The sequence below is a fragment of the Rhinolophus ferrumequinum genome, chromosome 6, assembly GCF_004115265.2.
Source record: "Rhinolophus ferrumequinum isolate MPI-CBG mRhiFer1 chromosome 6, mRhiFer1_v1.p, whole genome shotgun sequence".
Taxonomy (NCBI): Eukaryota; Metazoa; Chordata; class Mammalia; order Chiroptera; family Rhinolophidae; genus Rhinolophus; species Rhinolophus ferrumequinum.
Window position 1 is genome coordinate 85042723 of NC_046289.1, and position 12784 is coordinate 85055506.

General features: G+C 32.9%; 1 protein-coding gene across 4 annotated transcripts in view; it reads left to right on the forward strand.

The window, feature by feature from the left end:
- Window positions 1–12784, forward strand: part of MIPOL1 (mirror-image polydactyly 1) — a 246572-nt gene that overhangs the window by 16076 nt on the left and 217712 nt on the right. The gene's annotated exons all lie outside the window — the stretch shown is intronic.

Below are 12784 nucleotides of genomic sequence, written 5' to 3' on the forward strand. Positions count from 1 at the left end.
ATTCCAGGTTTTATGATTTGTTGCTGAATTGTTTTTTTAACCAAAAGATTGAAATTCTATCCTTAGGTTCTCTGGTCTCTTCATGTTTAACCAACAAGGGATTGCCTTCCTCCAGATATGCAAGACAGGAAATTTTGGTTCAGTAGTGACTTCCTCTATAGTAGGAGTTTCTCTTTCCCCACTGTAATCCTATGAGAGCAATTTCATTATTACACAAAGGTAGAAAGTTGTTGTTTTTTTCCTATTATGAATAATATAATACACTGCAATTGGAGTCAGAAGGTCTAGGTTTTCGTCCTAGAATCTAGGACCTAGAACAATAAATATTTACTGAATAAATAAATTAGTGAGTAGCTTTGCTACTTCTTAATTGTCGGATTATAACCTGATCAATTAACATCTCTTAGAGCCTTATCTGTAAAATGAGATTTTATTAATTCAACATATATTTCTTCAGTGTTACGAGTCAGACACAACAATGAGAAATATAAGAAATAAAAACCTCCTTTAATCAGATTGCTTAATTGGGAGAGACAGATAAGTAAATAATACACACTGTGACAAGTGTTCTCCTGGAGGTATGTATAGATACCGTAAGTGGGTAGCCCCTTTAAACCTGTAAATACTGGGCAAACATTTATTTGGGGGGGGGGGGGTAGGGAGAAACTGACTTTATGATGGTAAAATTATACAGAAACAGATTAAAATATTCTCTCACTAGTTGAAAGAAACACTTCTGAAAAAGATTTTGTAAAACATTTTTCAGTTTTGTGTAGTTCTTGTTTTCATTTCTGAACCAACAGTTTCTTGGGGACCGTTTATGAGTTTCAAAATTAGATAATATGTGCCCAGGAAAGTGCCACATATTGTTTTCTGAATTTTAACTGAGTGCAACTGCATGTGTAGTAGATATTGTTGAGGAATGTTTTTAAATTTCCAGTTAGGTAAAGAGTGACATGGAAACTTGAGTTGACTGGCACCATACTTCTGATTTATTCCAATGATGTTTTTAGTGGCCCTCCTGGATGGTTTTCCCAGCCCACTGCCCCTGAATCCTAATTGGTTTGCCTGCATTTGATTTGAACAGAACTGACACTTTATAATTTTGAGTTTTCTGGTCCATAATCCTGGTAAGTATCTCCATGTGTTTAGTTTTAGTATCTCTTACGTAATAAAGTTGTATTATTTTCTTCCTAAGTGTTTTGCATTGTTGTAATGGCCAGGACCTTAAATAAAAATGTTGGAAGAAGATCAGCAAGCACTGAGCTGTTGTCCATGAAGGTAGTTATGTCATTCCTAGAAGGTTATGTAAATGGTATCATAAGGGTGTAATTTTTTGAAGCTGGCTTCTTTCAGTCAGTTTAATGTCTTTGAGATTCATTCAAGTTGTTTCACGGACCAGGTTTGTTTTTTTTCATTGCTGAGCAGTGTGCCATTCACTGTATGTACATAGAGTAATTTATCCATTCACGTGTACAAGAACAATGCAACTGTTTTGAATTTTTGGCTATAGATTTTTGTTTCGTTTGTTTTGTTTCATTTTTAGGGTAAATACCCAGCGGTGAGATTGCTAGGTCAGATGCTAAGTAGATGTTTAACTTTGTAAGAAATGACCAAACCATTTTCCGCATTGGTTATACCATTTGGCATTTGCACCAGCAATGTGTGAGAATTCTGGTTGTTTCTCATCCTCAACACTGGATATTATCAGTATTTTTTGTTTCGGTCTTTCAAGTGTGTATAGTATGTAGTACCTCATCGTGGTTTTAATTAGTATTTCTTTAATTACTGATTATGTTGAATATAATATACTTGCATATGCCATCTTTATGTCCTCTTTAGACAAGAGTTTATTCAAATCCTCTGCCCATGTTTTTGATAGTTCTTTTTATATTCTAGATACAAGTCTTTTGTCAGATATGTATTTTACACATATTTTTTTTTTTTTACCAGTCTGTAACTTTTCTTTTAATAATCTTGGCAGTTCTTTGGCAGAGAAAAGTTTTAGATTTTGCTAAGGTGAAATTTATAATTTTTTTTTCCTTGATGGGTCATGCTTTTGGTGTGATTTCTAAGAATTCTTTGTTTGATTTTCTCATGTTTTCTTCTAAAAATATATAGATTTGTTGCTTTCATTTTGATACATGACCCTTTTAAAAATATATTGATATACTTCTGAGAAGTTTTAAGTTTATAGAGAAGTTGACTTGAAGTTATAGAAACTTCTCATTACCTTCTCCCACACCCTCCCCCCAACTCTCCAAATTCCCCTGGTAATAAAACGTTGTATTAGTCTGGTATATTTGTTACAAGCTGAGCCAATACTGATACATTAGTATTAACTAAAGTCCTTAGTCTACATTAGGGTTCACTCCTTGCGTTCTACATTGTGGGTTTTGAAAAATGTAAATTGACATGTATCTGCCATTACAGTATCATGCAGAATTTCGCTGCCCTAAAAGTCCCCTGTACTCTACTTATTCATCTCTTCCCTTCACCCATCCTTGCCCCCAATTTCTGACAACCATGATTATTTATTGTTGTCATAATTTTGCCTTTTCCAGAACATCATATGGGTGTAATCCTACAGTCTGTACCCTTTTCAGATTATCTTCTTTCGCTTAGCAGTATGCGTAAGGTTCCTCCATGTCTTTTCATGGCCAGATAGATCATTTCTTTTCATTGCTACATAGTATTCCATTGTATGGATATACCACAGTTTGTTTATACATTCACCAATTGAAGGACGTCTTGGTTGCTTCCAAGTTTTGGGAATTATGAAGAAAGCTGTTGTTAACAATTGAGTATAGATGTTTGTGTGGACATATGTTTTCAACTCATTTGTGTAAATATCTAGGAGTTCCATTTCTGGATAGTATGGTAAGAGTATGTTTAGTTTTGTAAGAAACTTCCAAACTGTCTTCTAAAGTGGCTGGCTGCACCATATTACATTTGCACCAGTAGTGAATGAGTTCTTGTCAGCATTTGGTGTCATTAGTATTTTGGGTATAGCCATTCTAATAGTGTGTAGTGGTATGTCATTGTTGTTTTAATTTGTATTTGTCTATGACATGTAATGTTCAGCATCTTTTCATATACTTATTTGCCACCTGTACATCTTCTTGGCGAGGTGTATGATCATATGCTTTGCCCATTTTTGAATTGTTTGCTTTTTTATTACTGAGATTTAAGAATTCTTTGCATATTTTGGATATAAGTCCTTTGTCAGATAGATGTGTGTTTTGCAGATATTTTCGCCACGTCTGTGGCTTGTTATTTTATGCTCTTAACAGTGTCCATGACAGAGTAGAAGTTTTACATTTTAATGAAGTCCAGCTTACCAGTTGTTAGTTTCATGGATTGTGCTTTTTGACATATTTAAAAAGTCATCGCCAAATCCAAGATCACTTAGCTTTTCATGTATGTGAAATATTCTAGTTTTATCACTTTGTGTTTTACATTTAGGTCTGTGATCCATTTTGAGTCAATGTTTGTAAAAGGTGTATAATTTGTGCGTAGATTTATTTTTTGCATGTGGATGTCCAGTTGTTCTAGTACCATGTGTTGAAAAGACTATCCTTTTTCTATTGAATTGCCTTTGTTCCTTTGTCAAAGATCACTTGACACTATTTGTGTGGGTCTATTTGTGTGGGTCTATTTCTGGGCTCTCTATTCTGTTCCATTGACCAATTTGTCTGTTCACTCACTAATTCCATACTGTCTTGATTACAATAGCTTTATAGTAAGTCTTGAAGTTGGGTAGTGTCAATCTTCTGACTTTGTTCTTCTCCTTCAATATTGTGTTAGCTATTCTGGGTCTTTGGTCTCCCCACATTAATGTTAGAACTAGTGTGTCCATATCCACAAAGAACTTGCTTGGGTTTTGATTGGGATTGCCCTGAATCTACAGATCAAGTTAGGAAGAACTGATATCTTGACAATATTGAGTCTTGCTTTCCATGTACATGTAATATCTCTCCATTTATGTAGATCTTTGATTTATTTTTTGTCAGAGATTTGCAATTTTCCTCATGTAGTAGATCTTGTTCATATTTTGTTAGATTTATGCCTCATTTCAAATACAAATTTGCTGGCATATAAGAAAGTATTTTATCTAATATGTCTTCTAAAATTTTTATAGATTTGTTTCTTTTCATTGAGATCTCTGACCCATTTTAATTAATCTTTATATGTGGTGTAAAGTTCAGTCCCTGGTTAATTTTTTTTTTTTTTTTAACATGTGGGTGTTCCAACAGTATTTGTTGGAAAACTAGCCTTTCTTCATTGAATTGTTTTGCACCTTTGGTAGAGCTCAAATGGCCATATTTATTTGGGTTTATTTCTGGATTCCCTAATTTGTTTCTTTGACTTAGGTGTCTTTTACTTTTCCAGTACCATGCTGTCATGATTACTGTAGCTTTATAGTAAACATTAAGTTGGGTAGTGTGCTTTTTCAGAATTGTTTTAGCAATTCTCATGCTTTTGAGTTTTCATTTAATTCTGAGAACCACTTTGTCTATATCTATAAAGTATCCTGCTGTGATTTTAATTGGTATTGCATTAATTATATTGATTAATTTGGGGAAGTAATCAATGTATTTACTATTTTGAATCTTTCTTTATGAACATGGTATGCCTCTCCATTTATTTAGATCTTGATTTCATTGCTTTTTTGTTTTCATCAAACAGAATGATTCATGCAGTTATGACTCCAACAAATGATAAACTTGGTTATTTACATTGCAAGTGGGTAGCATTAACTAACGAGGATGTTGCTTCATGGTGTAGCAGATGGCCTCTACGTAGCTTGGTGAGGAAAATGTTTGCTAAAGGTGACAGTGTAGCTAACCCTATTTCCCATATGCACTAGGTCATTGGTAACATAAGGTCTTAGCTTAAGGAAGTTGTCAAATTTAAGGTCAGGGAATAATTCCAAAGCATTTTAATAAATAAAGTACATAACCCTTAGCTGATATTTTCTTTTCAGTTCCTACATACTAAGGTGAAATTTGTAGGCTTTTCTCTACATGACATGTAATGTAGAATCTGTGTGAGGAGTGTGTGTATGTATATATTTGTGAAAGATGTACAATATTTGTTGCATGATATAGTGTGTGTGTGTGTGTGTGTGTGTGTGTGTGTGTCTGACGTGAGATTGTAAAATGGAATACTTATTGCTGGTTCTGTGAAAGATTACTTGATGATTTTGCTAGAAGGTAAATAATGCTGTATATGCTCTTTTTTTGCAATATATATTTGAGACTATTTATTATGGAAAATTACAAACATTCAAGAGTAGAGAAACAATAATGAACCGTTATGTACTCATTACCAAGCTTCAACAATAATTCTTCATGGCTCATGTTAATCTTATTTCATCTCCACCCCCATTTTCTGCATGCCCTGTGAATCCTGCTCCCCTCCCCCCAATTCTCTATCTCTCACTCCCACCCGGAGGATAATATTTATTAGTTAGTGTCACACACTTCCACCAGGAGGCTTATAATGTTTGACTGCTCTTTTTTTAAGTTTTAATACTTATGTCAGCACAAGGTTGAGTTTTTGTTCCTCTTCATTTTTGTCGCAGTTTACAAAAGGTTTCCTTACACAACTGGTATTTTAAAATGTCAAGTTATTCATATAGCCATTTTGCAGTGAACGTGATTATATTATATAAAATCAACACATTATAGTGATGAAATTTTTTTTGAAAGTAAAATTCTTATTTTTTAAAATGAAATATCAGTGTTTTTTGGAAAATGTCTTTAAAAATTAACAACACACATTGCTTAATTTATTTAATACTTTGGAAAGCTATACAGTTGTATTACTGTTAATTTTGTAAGTGATATTTTTAATTTAGTTGATTTGCCATTTTGAGATTTCTTTTTAAATTTCTGAAACAGATTTGTAGTGAACATATGCTTCTAGGTCCTAAAAAATTCTTCCTAGTGTGACGAACAAAAGACATAGTACAATACTTACATGTAATTTATGTTGAAATAATCTTATAATTTTCAGTGTGAGAAAAATAAAATTGTTTATTGGAGGAAATGTCTGTATACAAGGTGTGATCAAACAATATGGTGAATGTTTGAATAAAAAAAATTATTACATTAATCCCCCTCAAAATACTCCATCTCGCTTAGAACACAATCCTGTTGTTCTTGCCACTTTCTTGCCAGTATCTTTAGTTGCGCTGTCGTGGCTGCCTTGATGTCCTGAATTGATTCAGAACATTTACCTTTCATGGTCATTTTGACTTTGGGGAGGAGCCAGAAGTCGCAAGGTGCCAGATCCCATGAATAAGGTGTATGAGGACACACTGTAATGTATTTATTTCACAGAAATTGCTGTACCAGAAGCGATGTGTGACATGGCGCCTTTCTGTTGTAATCAACAAATGCGGTGAATGCTGGTGCCAAGTGCCATCCAACAGAAAGGCAGGGATCCTCAATACGGAAAGCGGCATGTCAAACCTTAGTAACAGTGTGTGACAAGGTTCAACTTGTTTGGTGCTGTCAGTCGGGTGTGAGCTACGGTTGAGAGAAGGTGTGTTTTAAAGTGTCTCCTAAATCATCATCCACAATGCTCTGTGTCACGCATCGCTTCTGGTATATGGCAATTTCTGTCAAATAAAAATATTATGCGATGTCAGAGAGGTAGTAGATTGGGGGCGGAGGGTTATCACTTTGTGATGGGTGTAAATGATAAATGTCTAACTATTACATTGTTTTGTATACCTGAAACTAATTTAAAAAAACCAAAAAAGTGCATACCACAAAAAACAAAAAACAAAAAAAATTATGGTGTGTCCTCATCTACCTTATTCACCAGATCTGGCACCGTGCAATTTCTGGCTCTCCCCAGAGTCAAAATGATTCAGAACATCGAGGCAGCCACGACAGTACAACTAAATACTTTCACAAAAGAGGACTTCCAGAACTGCTTCAGAAAGTGGCAAGAATGATGGGATAAGTGTGTTTGAAGCAAGGTGGAGTATTTTGAGGGGGATTAATGGCAATGTGTCTTTCACTATAATAAATTTTTTTATTTAAACATTCACTGTATTGTTTGATCACATCTTGTGTATTTTGGCTTCTAATATTCTCCTTTTCATACTGTACTTTTATTCTACCTTAACTACAGAATATTTATTTTAAGACCATATTTTTATTAAATACTTTTCATTAATGAAAACATTTATTAAGAATGACTCTCAAGAAATTATGTGAGCGTTTGTAGTTCCTCAGATGACTGAGGCTGATGGCTCTGACTTTCTTTATATTGTACAATAAGTGGGAGCTGTAGGCCTAACATTTATTTCACTCTTTAAAGATTTTGTTTCTAGTAATTATACTTTGCAACCTAGAATTTGTCTTTAACATTCCATTTAAGAAAGTAAAATTCATAGTTTGCATACAGCACTGTCCATTGGGAATAAATAGATGCTGTAATTTTAGCAAATTGCATAGATGGACATTGTGTCAATTATGCAATGTGTGAATTGCTATTAGGTGTTCAAAATGCAAAAGTATAACGTTATTAGAGTACATTGATTCTCAAATGCTTTTTGATGAAATCTGTTAATAAGCATTATAATGCATAATTTATTAAGGCCATATATGATTATTTTTACTTGCTTTAGAAAAAACATTTTCTAATAGCTATTGTTTGATTTGGTTTCAAGTGACCACTCATACCAGCTGCAATTATATATCGATTTAACTTGGTCTAATACTTTTTATACCTGTGATTTGCCAAGAACTTCGATTGGTTGTGTGGAAATTCAAGCCTTTGTGTGAAGGAGTGTGTCATTGCATCAGAACTTGGCACCCATATGGATCTTAAGAAAACAGGCTGTTTGTTCCCTGGAGAAACTATTCTATAAGCTGACTTTGTTTTTCTATTCTGTTCTGTGCTAGATCAAGTGATTTGGTTTAGGTTGGCCTAGGGCAAAACGTTTCAGGACATTTGAGAAAATCTTGTATTTGGTTAACTCGCTGAAAATGATACTAGTTTTAAAGTTTTACTTGTTAAAAACATTAGTAGGCTATGCGATGCCATATTCATTCTCAGTGTCATTTGTAACTAGCACTGAAAACTATTGCAGTATTCCAAGTGGTATATTGTTTTGTCGTCCAAGTTTTGAAAATGTAAAAACCATGTATTTTAAACATCAAATGTTTCTTCTGAAGTTGATGTCCTTCTGTGAGTTTCAGTGATGGGAAGTAAGTCATCTTTTTTTTTTTTTTTAATAGTGACTTCTTGATTACGAAAGCATATAACACAGGGGAACAACTATCTGTGACAAACATAATAGTCATAATATATAGAACAACTTATTATAAACTTTTAAACTTTAGAATCCTGAACACTAAGACTATTGTAAATAGTCCCTACTTGAACAAAGAAATGTGATTCTTTTAAGAAATATTTGCTTAATTATCAGGAAACTCATTCATTTTAAATGTTTCTATTCCAAAAAGTTTCTGCCGTATATTAATTTGAACTTTTCACTGTACTTAAACCAAGCAAGCAAGCAAACAACCATAACAAAGTATAACTATAAAAGGTTAATTAGGCAATAATAATTTTTTCAAAGTTTGAAGGGTGTTAAAATTACTTCCTTTTGGATCTCTCAGGTGTAATTTGGCTTCCTGCAGAGCTTCCTGTTCAATTCCAAAGTTAATAAATAGGTAATTATTAAGTTAAAAATAATACATACACATGGTTAAAAAAAAGTCAAATTATACACATAGATATAAAATGAAATAGAAATACTTCTTTCTTTCATTCTCTCAATCTTTCCAGCTCAACTCTTAGGCTGTTTCTTCATAGTAACCAGAAGTAATAGTTTCCTAGGTATCATTCTCGATTAAAGTGCTATGCCTGTTCAAGCATGTATGCACATGTAAGTATAATTTTATAATTTTACATTTTTTTTCCTGTTTTTATTTTATTCGTGTTCTGTGCCTATATTATTTTGGCTAAAGACATATTTTGGGTAGGAAATTCATTTGTCTTATTCATTTTATATCTAAATCCTAGAATAGTACCTGACTCAGTATGTAGATGCTTACATAACAAATACTTGTGGACAGGATCTTCCACCACACAAAGTGCATATGTCTTGCATTCGTTTTATTTTACCAGTTTGTTAAATTTTATTTTACCAGTTTTATTTTTTATTTTACGTTTTCTGTTGATGAACATTTATGTTAGATCTGTTTTTCTGCAAGTCATCTGTCCATCTGTCCGTCTACCTGTCTGTCCAACAAATATATACTGAGTACTTACTGTATGCCAAACACCCTTCCAAGGATACAAATAAAGGAGAAAATCAAGGGCCCTGCTTGCATGTAACTTTCATGTACGTAGTTGGCTGAGGTATATTGAAAACAATGAAATAAACCCCAAACAAATTAGTTTCATGAAGGCAGTAGCATAGGTAATGTGATGAGAGAGGAGTTTCTATTTTTATAGGATGGGCAGGCAAAACCTTTTTGAAGAGGTGACTTTTGAGCAAGGCCTACATGATGAGAAAACTGGTTTAGAGCTCTAGAGAAGAGGATTCCAGGCAGCGGGAATAGTAAGTTTATAAAAGCTCTGAGGCAAAAAAAAAAAAAAGCTTGGTGAGTTCGATGAACAGAAAGAAGTCCAATCTGCAACAGTAGTTTCTCTTACAAATAAATACTGCTTTAATGAGTATCTTTGTACATAAAATATGTTTTATTTTAATATTAATATGTTTTAAATACTTTTGTAGGGGAACTGAGGGATCAAATTGTATATGCAATTTTAAATTTTGATAGCAGTAGTGCAGGGCCACTTTTACCCCTTACCTTTCTCCTTAAACCTCTTCTTGCTTTTCCTGGCTGTGAGGAACTTGGGTCGTCTGGAGCTTGGGAGGGAGTGAGTGAGTGGTGTGAGGCACAGTGAATGAAAAGGAATTCTTCTGGGGAGTGGATGTGCCAGGGACTGTGAATGTTTCAGAGACTTTTGTCTAATAAGATGAAAATCCAGCAGTAGAACATATGCATATATTCTGTATGTTGAGTTATGTGATAAAATATTTGGCTCTCAGAAATACAGTACTCTCTTTTGGCCTATTAATGAAATCATTTCCTTGCAAAAATTATCAACGTTTCTCAATCTAGGAAATACAAAATTCAGAGTTTTTTAGAGTTACCGTTGGCTATGAAGCCGTTCTATAAATGATTCCTAGTTTGACATTGTTGGATTCAGTTTACACAAATTTGTGGTTAAACTAACTAGACATTGGGGGAAAAATTCCATTAACCAGAGTCAACCAAAAACCTTTGCCATAATGTGACTTCTGTAGAGGAAGGTAGGAATGGCATCTCATATTTAAAATAATTTAAAAAAAATCTTGGGTGTTACATTGGGGAATGAGATCCCATTTTGAATTCTTACCAAAAAGGCATTTAATTTTAAGGATAAATGTCAGAATCACATATAATTTTTTTAGGCAGATTAGAAATTTTAGGCTGGTCGAAGAACAAATTTTGTTTCATGAGGCGTTTTACTGCTGAGTAAACTAGGAGACTAGTCAAGTCACATTTAAGAGCCTAGAGATGTTTGTTTAAATTTTTTCAGTCTACTTTTTTTGATAGGGTGAAGTTATGAAATTTTGGCAGATATATTCAGATTCCCATGTACTTATAGAGAGAAGGGTATAAGCAGTTCGTTGATTATTATTTATTTTTTTTTCAACGTAATGAGACTCATTTCCTTTGAAAATTAAAAACAACTCGGAGGAATGAGTTTAGGAATCTGATGGAGATTTTAATTTAACAGATGCTAATATGTTATGTTCCATCTGTTATATTAAATATTTTCTTTTTCTTCTTTAACGTGGGTATTTTTTTCCAGCACAACTTACAAACAAACGTTAGTTGGAAATCAATTTTATTTTGCTCCTTGAAGCTGGTGTACATTAATAAGGATAAAGCAATTAACTTATATTTTATCTATGTTGTAAAAGTTAGCATTTTGATTAAGAAGCCTCATTTATCTGATGTCTACTGTAAATCATCCCACTAGTTTTAATGTGGACATACAATTTTTTGATTAAAACAAGTTATATGAAAGGCGAGTATAAGCAAACGAATTAGTATTTTATTAGTATTAATCCTTTTTAGGTGAGTATAAGCAAACGAATTAGTATTTTATTAGTATTAATCCTTTGTCTTAAAATGAATAGAAGTGTAAAATGTTTTGCATGTTTACAGAAATATATATACCTACATATCACAATATGTAGGTGTATAAATTGTAGTTATTTGGTTCATTAGAACATCTGATTTTTGCTTGACAATATGCAGATGTGCTATTAAATCTGTTTTTTAAGATTTTTCCAATTTAATGTCGGAATCCAAATTCATAAAGAGTTGGAAAAATGAGATGTCTGAGCTATAGGATTCACAGGGATTTCGTATGAAGCCTATTTAATCAGGATAACACTGTTATTAATATTCATAATGTCAGCTGGAACACAAATGACAGACTCTGGGGCCTAAAAGTTTTACTTGGTGAATTTATTAAAAGTAGCTTAAAAAATTAATGGAATTTAAGTAAAGTTGGTGAATATGAAAATCTTGTGTTAGCACAAAAAAAATGTCTATTAGAACTTTCTTTAAGATCATATTGCATTGATGTCTTTTGACAGCTTTCACTGGTACTTAAAGAAGAACGATGCATGAATGGTCATTTAAGAGGATTTAAACACATTGGCACATTAATTTTTACATGAATAATAAGTACTTTCCAAAAGCAATTAACTTACAGTGTACAAGATATGAATTGAAAAATAAGACTGTGACATCAAGGGCAAAGCAAATGTGATATACATTTTAAACTTAGTGGCAAGACTTTTTAAAATATTTTGATTTATTTGTATAGTTTGCATAGGATATGACTTAGAATATCGTTATTTTAATGCATTTGAAAGCATGTTAGAAGGGAGGTAAAGCTTCTGCTCTCTCCAAAAATATTGGTAATGTTAAACATTATCCTCTGCAAGTATCACTTGCATTTATTAGAGAATTAAATATTTGTTGTGATATTGGTAATCTTTGAGAATATGTTCAATTTTGCAGAAAGTCAACGGGATGATTGATTGTTTAGTGATACAAATATATATGTGTCAACACAGACTTACTGATTGTAGCATAACAAATGTATAATAAATAAGCTTCTTAAAGTTTAGTATGAGAAGTTTAGTTAAGAACTGTCTGAGTAGCATACAAATAAATTTGTTCTGTATTTTAGCCTAAGAATGTAAAAAGTTGTAAATGGCTTAAGTAAAAACAAGATGAATTTTATGTTTTAAAATATGGTTATAATGGCATTATACCAGTGCTCTAGTTTTAGTTTTTATTATTGAAGTTCATTGAAAACCATTTTAGGCCATTATGTATAGCCACAATAATGTTTTGTTTTGTGTTTTCCAGAGATTATTTTTCTTGTGAATTTTAGTACTTATAAAAGCATAGTTTAGTTATGATCTGTAACAGTCCACGTAGGGTTAACCGATGAGAGATTATAGGCATTGGCTTGGAAGCCCATATTGGTACTAGAAGTTTCACTTGCAATCTGTCAGTGTTACATATGAATAGTTTCATTAGACAGAGAGAAATAGCCTGGTATGTTCCGGGACTCAAATTCAAAGTTTGATTGGAAAAAGCATTAATTACCGGGGCGGGGGGTGTAGACATTATCACAGTATGATATATACATTAAATTTTTTGTGTGTAAGGAA